Source organism: Bos indicus, chromosome 5, assembly GCF_029378745.1.
Source record: "Bos indicus isolate NIAB-ARS_2022 breed Sahiwal x Tharparkar chromosome 5, NIAB-ARS_B.indTharparkar_mat_pri_1.0, whole genome shotgun sequence".
NCBI classification, from domain to species: Eukaryota; Metazoa; Chordata; class Mammalia; order Artiodactyla; family Bovidae; genus Bos; species Bos indicus.
The window spans coordinates 23,304,945-23,318,950 of NC_091764.1; the positions used below are offsets into that span (position 1 = coordinate 23,304,945).

The 14,006-nt window shown below is 39.6% G+C and overlaps 1 protein-coding gene and 1 pseudogene across 1 annotated transcript in view; both read right to left on the reverse strand.

The window, feature by feature from the left end:
- UBE2N (ubiquitin conjugating enzyme E2 N) overlaps positions 1-14,006 on the reverse strand; it is a 40,269-nt gene that overhangs the window by 2,126 nt on the left and 24,137 nt on the right. The window lies entirely within an intron of this gene.
- Positions 1-14,006, reverse strand: part of LOC139182951 (hsc70-interacting protein pseudogene) — a 37,946-nt pseudogene continuing 23,940 nt past the window's right edge.

Below are 14,006 nucleotides of genomic sequence, written 5' to 3' on the forward strand. Positions count from 1 at the left end.
CAGAAAAACATAACACACTTGTGAAACAAATACCGTTTTGCTAAACACCAAAATAAAAATTAGAGAAATTTACTCCTTGGAATTGGATATAAAAGAACCTCTCCAAACTCTCAAAGGGTTTCTATTTACCTTATAAAATGTAAAGTTCAAAGAAAACATAAATCATCATAAGCAGCTGAAAGCAACCACCAGCAAATACTGATGACATCATGTACAACTGCAGCTACAAATGTCTACAAATATGTGGAGAATAAGATTAGACTAATGAAATTGATCTTATACCCATGGGAAAGAAAAGGGGGAAAAAAAGAAAAGAACAATAGGATTACTGCATAGGTAAGGTCCTGCTGTTTAAACTTAACCAAAACCAAGCTGTTTAGAAAGCAAAACTAGTTTTTAAAGTCACTGAAAATCTCCCCTCTGAAAAATCTAATGAAACAAAGGAAATACAAGTGCCGAGGCACTTAAACAGGGCTGGAGATTGGCTAGTCTCCAAGCTGATTAGTCTCTAAACTCGAAACTGAACCAAGCTCAAATGGACCCTTACTGCTCCCCAACAATATCATGAGTTCTCTCTGCCACCTTTCTCCCGCTCCTACTTAACTGAACATTCGTTCTCCTGTCAACCTCCAATACCTCCATCCACTTCTTCACTTCTGGCTGACAACTCTGTTTTGTATTACAGGAGAAAACAGAAACCCCTCCTGAAGCTCACTGCCGCATCTGCACACCAACCTGCACCTGTGGGCCCAGGTGCTCTGCACCTTTTCTTCCATGACTAAGGGAGAAAGGACTGTCACTCTGGACTAAGACCAACCTCTCCTTTAGATCTTAACTCCTCACCTCCTCAAGGACATTGTTCTAGCATCGCCTTCCTCTCTTGAATCACCGTTTCCCCTCTATTGGATTTTCCCCAACTGTACAAACCTAATGTAATTTGTCAAAAAAAAAAAAAAAAAAAGAAGAAGGGGAAGGAAATGACCCTGACTTGACTCACCACCCCCCCCCCCCCCCCCCCCCCCCCCCCCCCCCCCCCCCCCGCCTCCGCCCCCTGCTGCTGCCCCATTGCTTTACTCCTCTTTGAAAGTCATCTAAACTTGCATGTCTCCAACCTCCCTCCTCTGCTCTGGTCTTGAACACAACTCTCGAAGCAGGCTTTAGCTGCCAGCTTGCTTGTTGAGGTCATCAATGAGTCCCACATGGTTAAATCAAATGGCTAATGTTGAACCTTCATCTTAACTGACTTAAAAGCATCATCTTACCCAGCTGGTTTGTGCTCTCCTTGCAAGGCTTTATCCAGCTTCCTGCAGCCACTCTCTCCTGGCTTTCTTCCTAGATGCATGGTATCAACCTCATGCCAACACTACACTACAGAAGGCACCAGGGCTCTGTCTGAGGTCTTCTACTGTGCCTACACACTCCAAGGTGATCTCGTCTAGTCTGGTGAATTTAAATAATTAGTCCACTCCATGTATGAAGCCTCCCCAAATGCATATTCTGCAGAGATTTCTCCCTGAATCATCCTCCTATTCATAACCCCGTGCTCGACAGCTACTCTTGAATCTCTAGTAACCATCCCAAACTTAGCATGACCTTTCCCACCCTTAACCTGCTCCTTCTCAGAGCATTCATTGAGTCAATCAGAAGTCCATCCTTCCAACTGATCCAATTCTTCCTTCATACCTCACCCATCCAATCTGATCAGCAAACCTTGTTGGCTTAAACTTCAGAATCTACCCATGACTGGACACTGCTATACTTCCGATGATCACTCCATTGCTACACTTCTGATCCAAGCCACCACCATTTCTTACCCAGCAGGCTGCAACAGCCAGCTAACTTATTCTGCCTGCTTCGACCTTGAGTCCCCCAGCCCCTACCTAGTCTGTATTCCACAGACCTTTTAAAAATCAAGGTCCTTATAACCTCCCCCTCAAAAGAATGCATTTATTCCACCTACCTCTTAGTCATCTTCAGCTATGCTTCCCAATCCTCACCACCCTCCTCATCTGCTTTGTTAAAGCAAGGCTAGCTGCTTTGTGCTTCTTCAACCTGTCACGCATACTCCTCCCTCAGGGGCTTTGCTTTCCTTTTCCCCTAAGTGGAATGGCAAACCACTTCAGTATTCTTACCGTGAGAACCCCATGAACAGAATGAAAAGGCAAAAAGATAGGAGGACCCTGAAAGATGAACTCCCCAGGTCGGTAGGTGCCCAATATGGTTCTGGAGATCAGTGGAGAAATAACTCCAGAAAGAATGAAGGGATGCAGCCAAGGCAAAAACACCACCCTGTTGTGGATGTGACTGGTGACAGAAGCAAGGTCCGATGCTGTAAAGAGCAATATTGCATAGGAACCTGGAATGTTAGGTCCATGAATCAAGGCAAGTTGGAAGTGGTCAAACAGGAGATGGCAAGAGTGAATGTCGACATTCTAGGAATCAGCGAACTAAAATCGACTGCAATGGGTGAATTTAACTCAGACCATTATATCTACTACTGTGGGCAGGAATCCCTTGGAAGAAATGGGAGTAGCCCTCATCGTCAACGAAAGAGTCCGAAATGAAGTACTTGGATGCAATCTTAAAAACAACAGAATGATCTCTGTTTCCAAGGCAAACCATTCAATATCACGGTAATCCAAGTCTACGCCATGACCAGTAACGCTGAAGAAGCTGAACGGTTCTATAAAGACCTACAAGACTTTCTACAACTAATACCCAATAAAGATGTCCTTTTCATTATAGGGGACTGGAATGCAAAAGTAGGAAGTCAAGAAACACCTGGATTAACAGGCAAATTTGGCCTTGGAGTACAGAATGAAGCAGGGCAAAGGCTCATAGAGTTTTGCCAAGAGAACGCACTGGTCATAGCAAACACCCTCTTCCAACAACACAAGAGAAGACTCTACACTTGGACATCACCAGATGGTCAATACCAACATCAGACTGATTATATTCTTTGCAGCCAAAGATATAGAACCTCTATACAGTCAGCAAAAACAAGACTGGGAGCTGACTGTGGCTCAGATCATGAACTCCTTATTGCCAAATTCAGACTTATATTGAAGAAAGGAGGGGAAACCACTAGACCATACAGGTATGACCTAAATCAAATCCTTTATGATTATACAGTGGAAGTGAGAAACAGATTCAAAGGATTAAATCTGATAGACAGAGTGCCTAATGAACTATGGACGGAGGTTCCTGACACTGTACAGGAGACAGGGAGCAAGACCTTCCCCAAGAAAAAGAAATACAAAAAAGCAAAATGGCTGTCTGAGGAGGCCTTACATATACCTGTGAAAAGAAGAAAAGCGAAAAGCAAAGGAGAAAAGGAAAGACACACCCATTTGAATGCAGAGTTCCAAAGAATAGCAAGGAGAAGTAAGAGAGCCTTCCTCAGTGATCAGTGCAAAGAAATAGAGGAAAACAATAGAAGGTGAAAGACTAGAGATCTCTTCAAGAAAATCAGAGATACCAAGGGAAAACTTCATGCAAAAATGGGCTCAATAAAGGACAGAAATGGTATGGACCTAACAGAAGCAGAAGATATTAAGAGGTGACAAGAATACACAGAAGAACTGTACAAATAAGATCTTTACAACCCAGATAATCACAATGGTGTGATCACTCACCTAGAGCCAGACATCCTGGAATGTGAAGTCAAGTGGGCCTTAGGAAGCATCACTACAAACAAAAGCTAGTGGAGGTGATGGCACTCCAGTTGAGCTATTTCAAATCCTAAAAGATGATGCTGTGAAAGTGCTGCACTCAATATGCCACAAAATTTGGAAAACGCAGCAGTGGCCACAGGACTGGAAAAGGTCAGTTTTCATTTCAATCCCAAAGAAAGACAATGCCAAAGAATGCTCAAACTACCGTACAATTGCACTCATCTCACACGCTAGTAAAGTATCGCTCAAAATTCTCCAAGCCAGGCTTCAACAGTATGTGAACCGTGAACTTCCAGATGTTCAAGCTGGTTTTAGAAAAGGCAGAAGAACCAGAGATCAAATTGCCAACATCCGCTGGATCATGGAAAGAGCAAGAGAGTTCCAGAAAAACATCTATTTCTGCTTTATTGACTATGCCAAAGCCTTTGACTGTGTGGATCACAAAAAACTGTGGAAAATTCTGAAAGAGATGGGAATATCAGGCCACCTGACCTGCCTCTTGAGAAATCTGTATGCAGGTCAGGAAGCCACAGTTAGAATTGGACATGGAACAACAGACTGGTTCCAAATCAGGAAAGGAGTATGTCAAGGCTGTATATTGTCACCCTGCTTATTTAATTTATATGCAGAGCACATCATGAGATGCGCTGGGCTGGAGGAAGCACAAGCTGGAATCAAGATTGCCGGGAGAAATATCAATAACCTCAGATATGCAGATGACAACACCCTTATGGCAGAAAGCAAAGAAGAACTAAAGAGCCTCTTGATGAAAGTGAAAGAGGAGAGTGAAAAAGTTTGCTTAAAGCTCAACATTCAGAAAACGAAGATCATGGCATCTGGTCCCATCACTTCATGGCAAATAGATGGGGAAACAGTAGCTGACTTTATTTTTGGGGGCTCCAAAATCACTGCAGATAGTGATTGCAGCCATGAAATTAAAAGACGCTTACTCTTTGGAAGGAAAGTTATTACCAACCAAGACAGCATATTAAAAAGCAGAGACATTACTTTGTCAACAAAGGTCCATCTAATCAAGGCTATGATTTTTCCAGTAGTCATGTATGGATGTGAGAGTTGGACTGTGAAGAAAGCTGAGCGCCGAAGAATTGATGCTTCTGAACTGTGGTGTTGGAGAAGACTCTTGAGAGTCCCTTGGGCTGCAAGAAGATCCAACCAGTCCATCCTAAAGGAAATCAGTCCTGAATATTCATTGGAAGGATTGATGTTGAAGCTGAAACTCCATTACTTTGGCCACCTGATGGGGAGAACTGACTCATTGTAAAAGACCCTGTTGCTGGGAAAGATTGAAGGTGGGAGGAGAAGGGGACGACAGAGGATGAGATGGTTGGATGGCATTACTGACTCAATGGACATGACTTTCAGTAAACTCCAGGAGTTGGTGATGGACAGAGAGGCCTGGTGTGCTGCAGCCCATGGAGTTGCAAAGAGTTGGACATGACTGACCAACTGAACTGAACTCCACTAAGTGTTAATTTCGTCAGATCCCAAGATCTCCATTCAGATGTGCTTTCTCAGTGAAGCCTCCATAATTGAATCTGCAAACACCTTTCCACCGTATCCCACACCCTCCCTCTAGCCCGGCTCCTTCTCACCCCCTACATATTTTCTCTCTAGCGCTCTAAACGTACTATATCCCTCTTATTTTGTTCGGAAGGGGGGATTTGTGTTTGTTGCATTTATTGCTGAATCCTCAGCTTTGGAACAGTGTGCAGTACTACAGATGTTCCATAAACACTTGCTGAATCATGAATCTATTCAATGATACAAAGAACAAGGAATAAACCATCAGAAATTCCATCTTTAACATTAAAGCAGTTTTTATTCAAAGCAGGATGCACACAACACAAGAAAAAGAATCCACTCAGGTACTAGGAGAAATAATCTATATTTATAGATATTTAGTCAGAAAAATGTTAATATTCAACACACAAACTGACAATAGTATGTATAATTTTATATATTAGCTCATTATTGACCAGGGGATTTTTGCAGAAACTAACGCCTGTGACTGGCGATTTTTCTCTTAGCTGGCCAAAAATTAATTATTTCACTGACACTATGCAGGTTATTACATTCAATAGTTACAACTGACACAGATGAAAAGTCTTATAATTTTCACGAAATTTCTTCAGTCCACTCTTCTATATAAGCAAAAGAGCTCACTCCAGCAATGTGAGTTTCATTTTCACTTTTTGTATCAGAATCAATCACTAAGGTTTTCTTTTTGTTGGTCTAATATTCGTATCATCTTAATCAGAACTATATTCTGAAGAACGATCATCTTCTGAGACAGTAGTATACATGTCACTAGGCTGACAAGAAAAACATCTACATAAAATTCACGAGAAAACTCTTTACTCAAAATTTTGTGATGCATCATTTTTGAAAATTTTATGTTTATAATATATATACAAGGTTGGAACAAAACCCTAACAGAATAAACCGTGAATGATAACAACAACCAGAAGTTGATCAAGTTTAAGCTCTAACAACTTCCCATGGTAATGTTAATTGTATCACCCTCTAAAAACGTACTGATGTATCTCCAGTCAATTACGCATGAGTAGTACATTTTCAGCGCTTTCCTGGTGGCTCAATGGTAAAGAATCTACCTGCCAATGGAGGAGATGCAGAGTTCAGTCCCTGGGTTGGGAAGATCCCTTGGAGAGGGGAATGGCTTCAGTAGCCTTGCCTGCAGAATCCCTTGGACAGAAGAGCCTGGCCAGCTACAATCCACAGGGTCGCAGAAAGTCGGACACGACTGAGCAACTGAGTGCACAATACATTTTCAACATTTTGAATATGTATGTGTAGTCAAAAACACTTAGAACACTGCAGTATTTAAGCTTCTAGATATGAAAAACAATGAATGAGAATACTATACTGATTTCACTTGAGAAAAATTATAAACCTTACACTACTTCATTCTACAGCCTGTAATGCATATACTAGAAAAGAGTTCTCTGTCAGTACAGTTATATACTGGAATAGTCATAAGATGCAGGTATAAAATCAAATTCTTTTCCAAAATGTGTTAAACTCATAGCCATTTAGAGTAATGCTTCAAGACTAGCTTGCTTGATTTTAATCATTCCAATGCCAGGGCAAATAAAAAATTGAAATGCTATAAACTACTTTCAGCAAAATATTCTTTAGATTCGAACAAAGTCAAACATTTTTGGAGCATTAAAAATCTCAAGAGGCAATAAAAAAGCCTCCCATCTTAGGCAATTTTCCAAAATGTAACTAGAACAGGAGTCTGGTCTTCACTTTTAGGAGGAAAAGTAAAGATATTAGGATGAATATTAGGCGTAAAGGAATGAGAAAAGTGATGGTAAAATTCCTTGAATTTTGACTCCTCACCTCCATCCTCCTTTTGTTTTATCCCAATTCTTCATATTTTTAGAAAGTCATCAAGAGAGAGGCTGGGGGAAAAAAGCTGGGGTCCAAGAGTCCCAAAACACCGCTCCCTGGTTACACAAAATAGTGGCAGCTCTATTCAAAGCTATAAAAAGCTGCCAGAAAGCCCTCCAAGGTCACATCCGAAAATAGGGTCGGAATCACTCAGTACAATCGTCACAGACAGATGGAGCTTCACTTCCTCATCTTCAGTTCACCCTCAAAATCAGACACTCTTTCTTAAGAACATACATATTAAATGCATCATGTGAGCTGATCATGTATCAGATTTAATCGGAACACATTCTAGAATAAGCTCTTGGATATGCAAAACTTTTTGTAATAGTTTTTATGTGCTCTCAAGTTCTAATGGATTTTGAGATAATGAATACCCGTGCATAATTATTTGACTACACAGCACAAACCCACAGCATAAATTACAGGAGGAAAAAGAGAATAAAACCCAAACCAAGTGGAACAACTCTCCCCCACAGAAATTGTCGATTTTTTTTCCCCTAAAAAGGCAAAAACTGGGTAGGAACTAAAATCCTTCTGCTACTACTCACACACAGTTAACTTGAGACACATCCTAGTTTTATACTATCCTTTGGCAGAAAGACAGCGAAGTATTCTTCAAGTCTTAGAAACAACAGGTTCAAATTATTACTGCCTCACTTAACTACATTTCTGCAGAAATTTACACTGCTCTGAGCTTCAGCTTCCTCAGCTATATAGTTAACATTACCTCTTATGAAGAATTGCTATGAGATAACATTGTAAAATGACTTGACAAATGAAGTCACATAAGAAGGCCAGTCCACACATAACCAACTGAAAAATAATACAGGGTAAGAACAAAGCACAGAAACAAGTCTCAAAATTTATTAAATAACAGTATTCATTTTTAAAGAAAACAGAGTATAACTTTTAGTTGCATTTTGTGATCCTATCTGTTTAAAAGCAATCCTGGGACTGAATCTCAAGTATAACTCAAGTTAGGCCATGAAAATAGAAAAGTAATGTAGACTATGTTTAGAAAACTGGTTACTAAAAAACAGAAAGGGAAGTACATAAAAGCAGAATATGAATTTAAGTGGCAACAAGATTAGGTCTCAAGGAAAATATCTCATTTTACCGAAGGCATACAGCAGTTCATGCTACAAATACTTTCAAAAGAATTAAATAACATCAAATTGATCTGATTATCAATAGCTCTTTTGGGACTCAAAGAGCTAATCCCAGAACGACACCACTGTAAATAATAACACTAAACTCCATTTATTAGGACTTCTGTTTTTAGATTCAATAATAATGTGTGTACACTTCCCTGGTGGCTCAGCTGGTAAAGAATCTGCCTGCAACGTGGGAGACCTGGGTTCAATCCTTGGATTAGAGGAAGATTCCCTGGAGAAAGTAATAGCTACCCACTCCAGTATTCTGACCTGGAGAATTCCATGGACAGAGGAGCCTGGCAGGCTACAGTCCATGGGGTTGCAGGGTTGGACATGACTGGGCAACTTTCACTTCACTATGAAATAGTATAAGGTCTCACATGTTCTATGGTAATGAATTATGTACGGTAAAATTTTAGATAACAGTATTTTTAGAAACAGTGGTAATCTGCATGTGTGAAAAGTTGCCCCATTTATTAACTATTCATATATACACCTCCTAATGGCTCAGACGGTAAAGAATCTGCCTGCAATGCAGGAGATCCAGGGTTCAGTCCCTGGGTCCGGAAGATCCCCTGCAGAAGGGAATGGCTACCCTCTCCAGTATTCTTGCCTGGAGAACCCAATGGACAGAAGAGCCTGGTGGGCCGCAGTCCATGGGGTCGCAAAGAGTCCGGCACAATTGAGAAACTAACACACTTTGCATGTAAACCCCCACATGTTATACCTACAGCAATTAGATTTTCCCCCTTTTAGAATATTCTCTGAAACACAAAACTGCAATTGTGAATCTTTTAACTCATCTAAGATCTGAGTATACTAAATAACTCATCAATTTCTTACCATAAGTCATGAAATGAGAAATGCCTCAGTGATGCCTACTCTGTCTACTGCAACCTGTCACTATATCTTTAAATGACTCTAAAATATTAACAGGGAATTCTTTTGGGCGATTATCAATAAAGCAAAGATCAATTTTTCATTATAAACACAATTGTAAATTACTTGAGGGCATCTGCAAGTTCACCCTTGACATTTAAGTGGGCATTTAAAAAACATAACCAATGTTTTTTGAGTATTATGTCCCTAACATCTTATCCATGAGCCCTATGATTTTTATCATATGATTTTGCTTATTAACACAATAAATTTTAGAAACATGTATGTCTCATTATAGAAGTGACCATATGTATTCTAGCTGCCTTAGGAACAAAACCAAAGTTGTGCTCAACTTCCTCATTGTATTACTTCCTTACAAATCATAATGCCAGGTAGAGGTACATCATGATAAAAATGGGTCAGTGAATGCTTTTCTCCATAGCAGTGCTGTTGACAAGAACTATGAGTCACATGTGTAATTTAAAATTTTCTAGTAGCCACATTAAAGAGTAATGTGGTAAAAAGATAAAATTAATTTTAATGTTTTATTTCACCCAATATATTCAAAATAGCATTTCAACATATAACCAATGTAAAACTTACTGACATAATTTATAATCTTTTTTCATACTTAGTCTTCAAAATCCAGTGTATAATTTATATTTACAGCACGTATCAGTTTGAACTAGCCACCTTTCAACTACAATCCGCACATGAAGCTAGTAGCTACCAAACAGGACAGTGAAACAGAAGACAATCCTGTTATATAATAATTTTACTTGCAGGTCATAAAGAATAACTTACTTTATTTCATATAATGAGTAAAATTTGGTAGAGAAACTTTAAAGTATCCCTGTGTGTGCTCAGTCGATCAGTCATGTCCAACTCTTTATGACCTCATGGACTGTAGCCCACCAGGATCCTCTGTCCATGGCAATTCTCCAGGCAAGAATACTGGAGTGAGTTCCCATGCCCTCCTCTAGGGGATCTTCCCAACCCAGGGATCAAACCCAGGTCTCCTACATTGCAGGTGGATTCTTTAGAGTCTGAGCCACTAGGGAAGCCCTATTTTCCCCTCAGAAAATTCTTCACAAACAAGTAATGTCAGGGTAATTCCTTGGTGCTTCAGTGGTTAACACTAGGTGCTTTTACTCCAAAGGGCAGAGGTTCGATCCCTGGTCAGGGAACTAGGATCCCACAAGCCAGAGGGTACAGACAAAAAAAACAAAAAAGAGTAAAGTCAAAACATCTCAATCACTAGAGACAGGAATGTGTGTTACTGTTTGTTACAGTCATAAGACTGTATTTGAAAATGATGACTTATAGCAATTAAAAAACACTGCATGGAGAAAAATTGATTCAAACAAGGCAAATTCATGATGAAACAGGTTAATCAGTGAGAAATAATTTTAATTTTTATGGCTCACACTACCCCCTAGTGGATATAAGACATAATCTACTTTTAATTCCTTTTCCTTGGTAAATGAAAAATCTGATGATCATAAAAATTAATCACGTTATCCTAACTCACCGTTTTTTAAAAACGGCTTATTCTAAACTTAGATGAGAATGATGATTCTCAAGGCAAACCCTCTTCTTCCTCCTTTTTCTCCCTTTTTCTACTCCCACATACTTGTTTTTAGGTGGTATATTCAGAAAAGGAAAAATGGAGGTAACTGTTTCAAAGGCTCTGGATACTAAGGGCTAAATCTTAGATTTTAGACCAAAGTATCACACTTTGTTGAAAAACTTTACTTCCTGTCAGACTGCTAAGTAACTGTTAGGAAAGTAATACCATTCTACTTGGAGTAATACCCAAGAGATGGGATGGGATGAGTTGCACAAAAAATCTGTTTTAATTTTTCTCCTCTATCCAAGACCAGATCAATACTTTGGTGTTAAGTTCAGTGAAAAGGAATGGAGACTTAGGAGCCAAAGAAGGACTTTTCAAAGGCTAAGTATATCTGACCAACTTATTCCTCAGGTCTGATTAGTCTGGAAGCATCTCCCCTGTACTCCCAGTTTCCTGTGCATTAATTACCTCCACTCCCCTTATTATAACTAGCACAATAATCTGGTTAACTTAGTTGGACCCTACACTATTTGAAGATGAGCATTCCAGCTACCAAATGGTAGTTTTAAGTGCTAAATACAGGTTTCTTCCAGGAATAAAAGCAAGCACACTCAGGTTCCACACAGAGCTAATGAGAAGGATTACCATACCTGCTGTGTTAGTAACTTCCACCCCAGGAACGGCATGTACAATTATTCCAATCACTGACAGTGGACAAAAATCTGAAAATTCTTACTAACAAACTGTGTATCCACCAAGGAAAGCTGTTAGGCTGAATTCCTTGATTCCCTCATCTACTGTTCCCCACTAAACGCACGAGGACATGCTGCACTCTGTGTCTTATACTCCCGACCACTAGTCAGTAAACTCCATGAGGTCAGGGGCTCCATGCAATTATCAAGTAAACTTTCCTGACTCACAGAGAGTAGAAAAGTTCAAGTAATAAAAACAAACTAGGTCAAATCCTGATGTTTGAAATGTATCATTAACTCATTTAATCCTCACACCCATTCTACACATGAGGAAAATGATGAACCAAGAGTGACCACTGACAGGGACTTCCCTGGTGGTCCAGTGGCTCAAAGACTCTGAGCTCCCAAAGTGGGGGTCCTGGGGTTCGACCTCTGCTCACATCATGCAGATCTGAGATCTCTGCTCACATCAGATCTCTGTTTGATCATGCACACAGCAACAAAGATTTCTCTCTCTGCAACTAAGACCTGGAACAGCCAAAATAAAATTAAAAAAGAAAAAGAGTAACCACTACAGTATAACAACAGTAAATCTCAAATGTTTGTCATGACAATAAAATAGCACAGAAGTTAAGGCAAGGCTTCACAGTGATGTAGAAGTGCTTCATGAAAAAGGTAAATTAAACCATGTCACCTTTATTTTTCTTTTGGGACTGTCAACTGAAAAAGTATATAGTCTTACTGAAATAAATAAGGTAAAAAAAAATATGCGATATTTGATTTAAAACCTGACATATATAATTTTGGCTTCCCTGATAACTTAGTTGGTAAAGAATCCGCCTGCAAGGCAGGAGGCCCCGGTTCAATTCCTAGGTTGGGAAGATCTGATGGAGAAGAGATAGGCTACCCACTCCAGTATTCTTGGGCTTCCCTGGTGACTCAGCTGGTAAAGAATCTACCTGCAATGTGGGAGACTGGGTTCGATCCCCGGGTTGGGAAGATCCCCTGGAGAAGGAAAGGCATACATAATTTTGACCTCAAACTATCTGTTATATGGTAAGCCATTTTATCTCTCATACTGCACAAATCATTGTGCTCTAAAATGTTCTTGTGACTCTGAAATACAAACTTACTAACAAATGTATTAATTCCTCACTTTGCTCATAGTATTACTGTATCAACTAACTCTGAGTAAGAGAGTCCGTTGCCCCCTCCCACCCCAGGAATTCATTTCAACCTGAGTATAAAGCATACACTGTTCTTGACTTAAAATTTCATAAAGTATACATAAGTCAGTCTTTTAAAGATGCATTTTAGAATGGGAATGTCAAGGTCTTGGAGTAGGTTCAGGTTTGAGTCAGAGACACTAGATGAACAACAGGACTAGATCAGGGCATATTTTTTCTTGGCTGTTTCTAAAGACACTTTGTTTTCTGGAAACTTTACATCTCCATCTTTTTTTTCCCTTCGTTTTTTTCCATAGGATTTGTAAATATTGACATCACAGTTAAAGACGATATCAACTACTCCTTCATGTAACACTCATGAAATTCTTGGTGATAAAAATGTCCTTTGAATACCCAGCACTGTAATTAGACATGAGTAGACTCATAGAAGCTATTTCTCCATTTCTCCTGATTTCTTATTTGATGGATGCCATAAACTTTATGGCCTGGACTGTAGGACAAAAAATAAAAATAAGCCTTTAATGATTTGAATAACGTAACTGTTTTAATGAATTCCATCTTCGGAATGGTACCTTGGAACTCTGAATGAAGGGAGGGCTGAAAAACAGTAAAACCTCATCACTGGGGTTGCTATTGGCCAAGGCACTTAAGGCACTGTTAATAAACTGTAAACAAAAAAAACTCGCATATTTAAGATTCTGTGAGGGGACGTGTAAGGGTGTCTTCTGAATTTATCCTGAACAGAAATAGGGAAGATTTTTGAATGCCTGTTCCTGTATGGTGAACACTAATTATGAGTGATGCTACACCAGCAAAAACCAGTGAACCTGTAACATTTCAAAAAATTCAGATAAGTTAAAAATGATCTAGACTATGGGTTTCTTTCTCCAAGCTTTAACTCATTGTTTGAAGTTGGAAATTCATTTTAAAGCCCGTATGTGTAAGCTTAGCCATTTATCTATAAATTGGTCCACTATTAAGCAATGATAAAAATTCCCCATTTGTTCATACCTTCCCCTCCTCCTCCTTAGTGCAATGTTCAGATTGAGAGCTTGAGAAGAATGCAAAAATTTGAAGTAACTGTTACAGGAAAAGAAAAATTATCTATGGTCACACATAGGCCTGCCTGGCACCATAAGGCAAAAGGAGATTCACAGAAGACATTCGTCATTCCTTTACCTGACAGCAATGTCATTCCTTTACCCAACAGCCAGAACACCCATATATTTGGAGATTACACTCCCCAACCTTCATAGATCCTCACCTGCCTCAACAGAAGCTTTAGTCTTATTTCCTAACTCTCTTGCAACCCAGCATGTGAGACCCAGGCGCATTCAAAACCTGTGCTTCAGAAACTAAAGATACGAAATAAGAATCCCTTCTGGAAGGAACAGCAGGAGTTACCCATA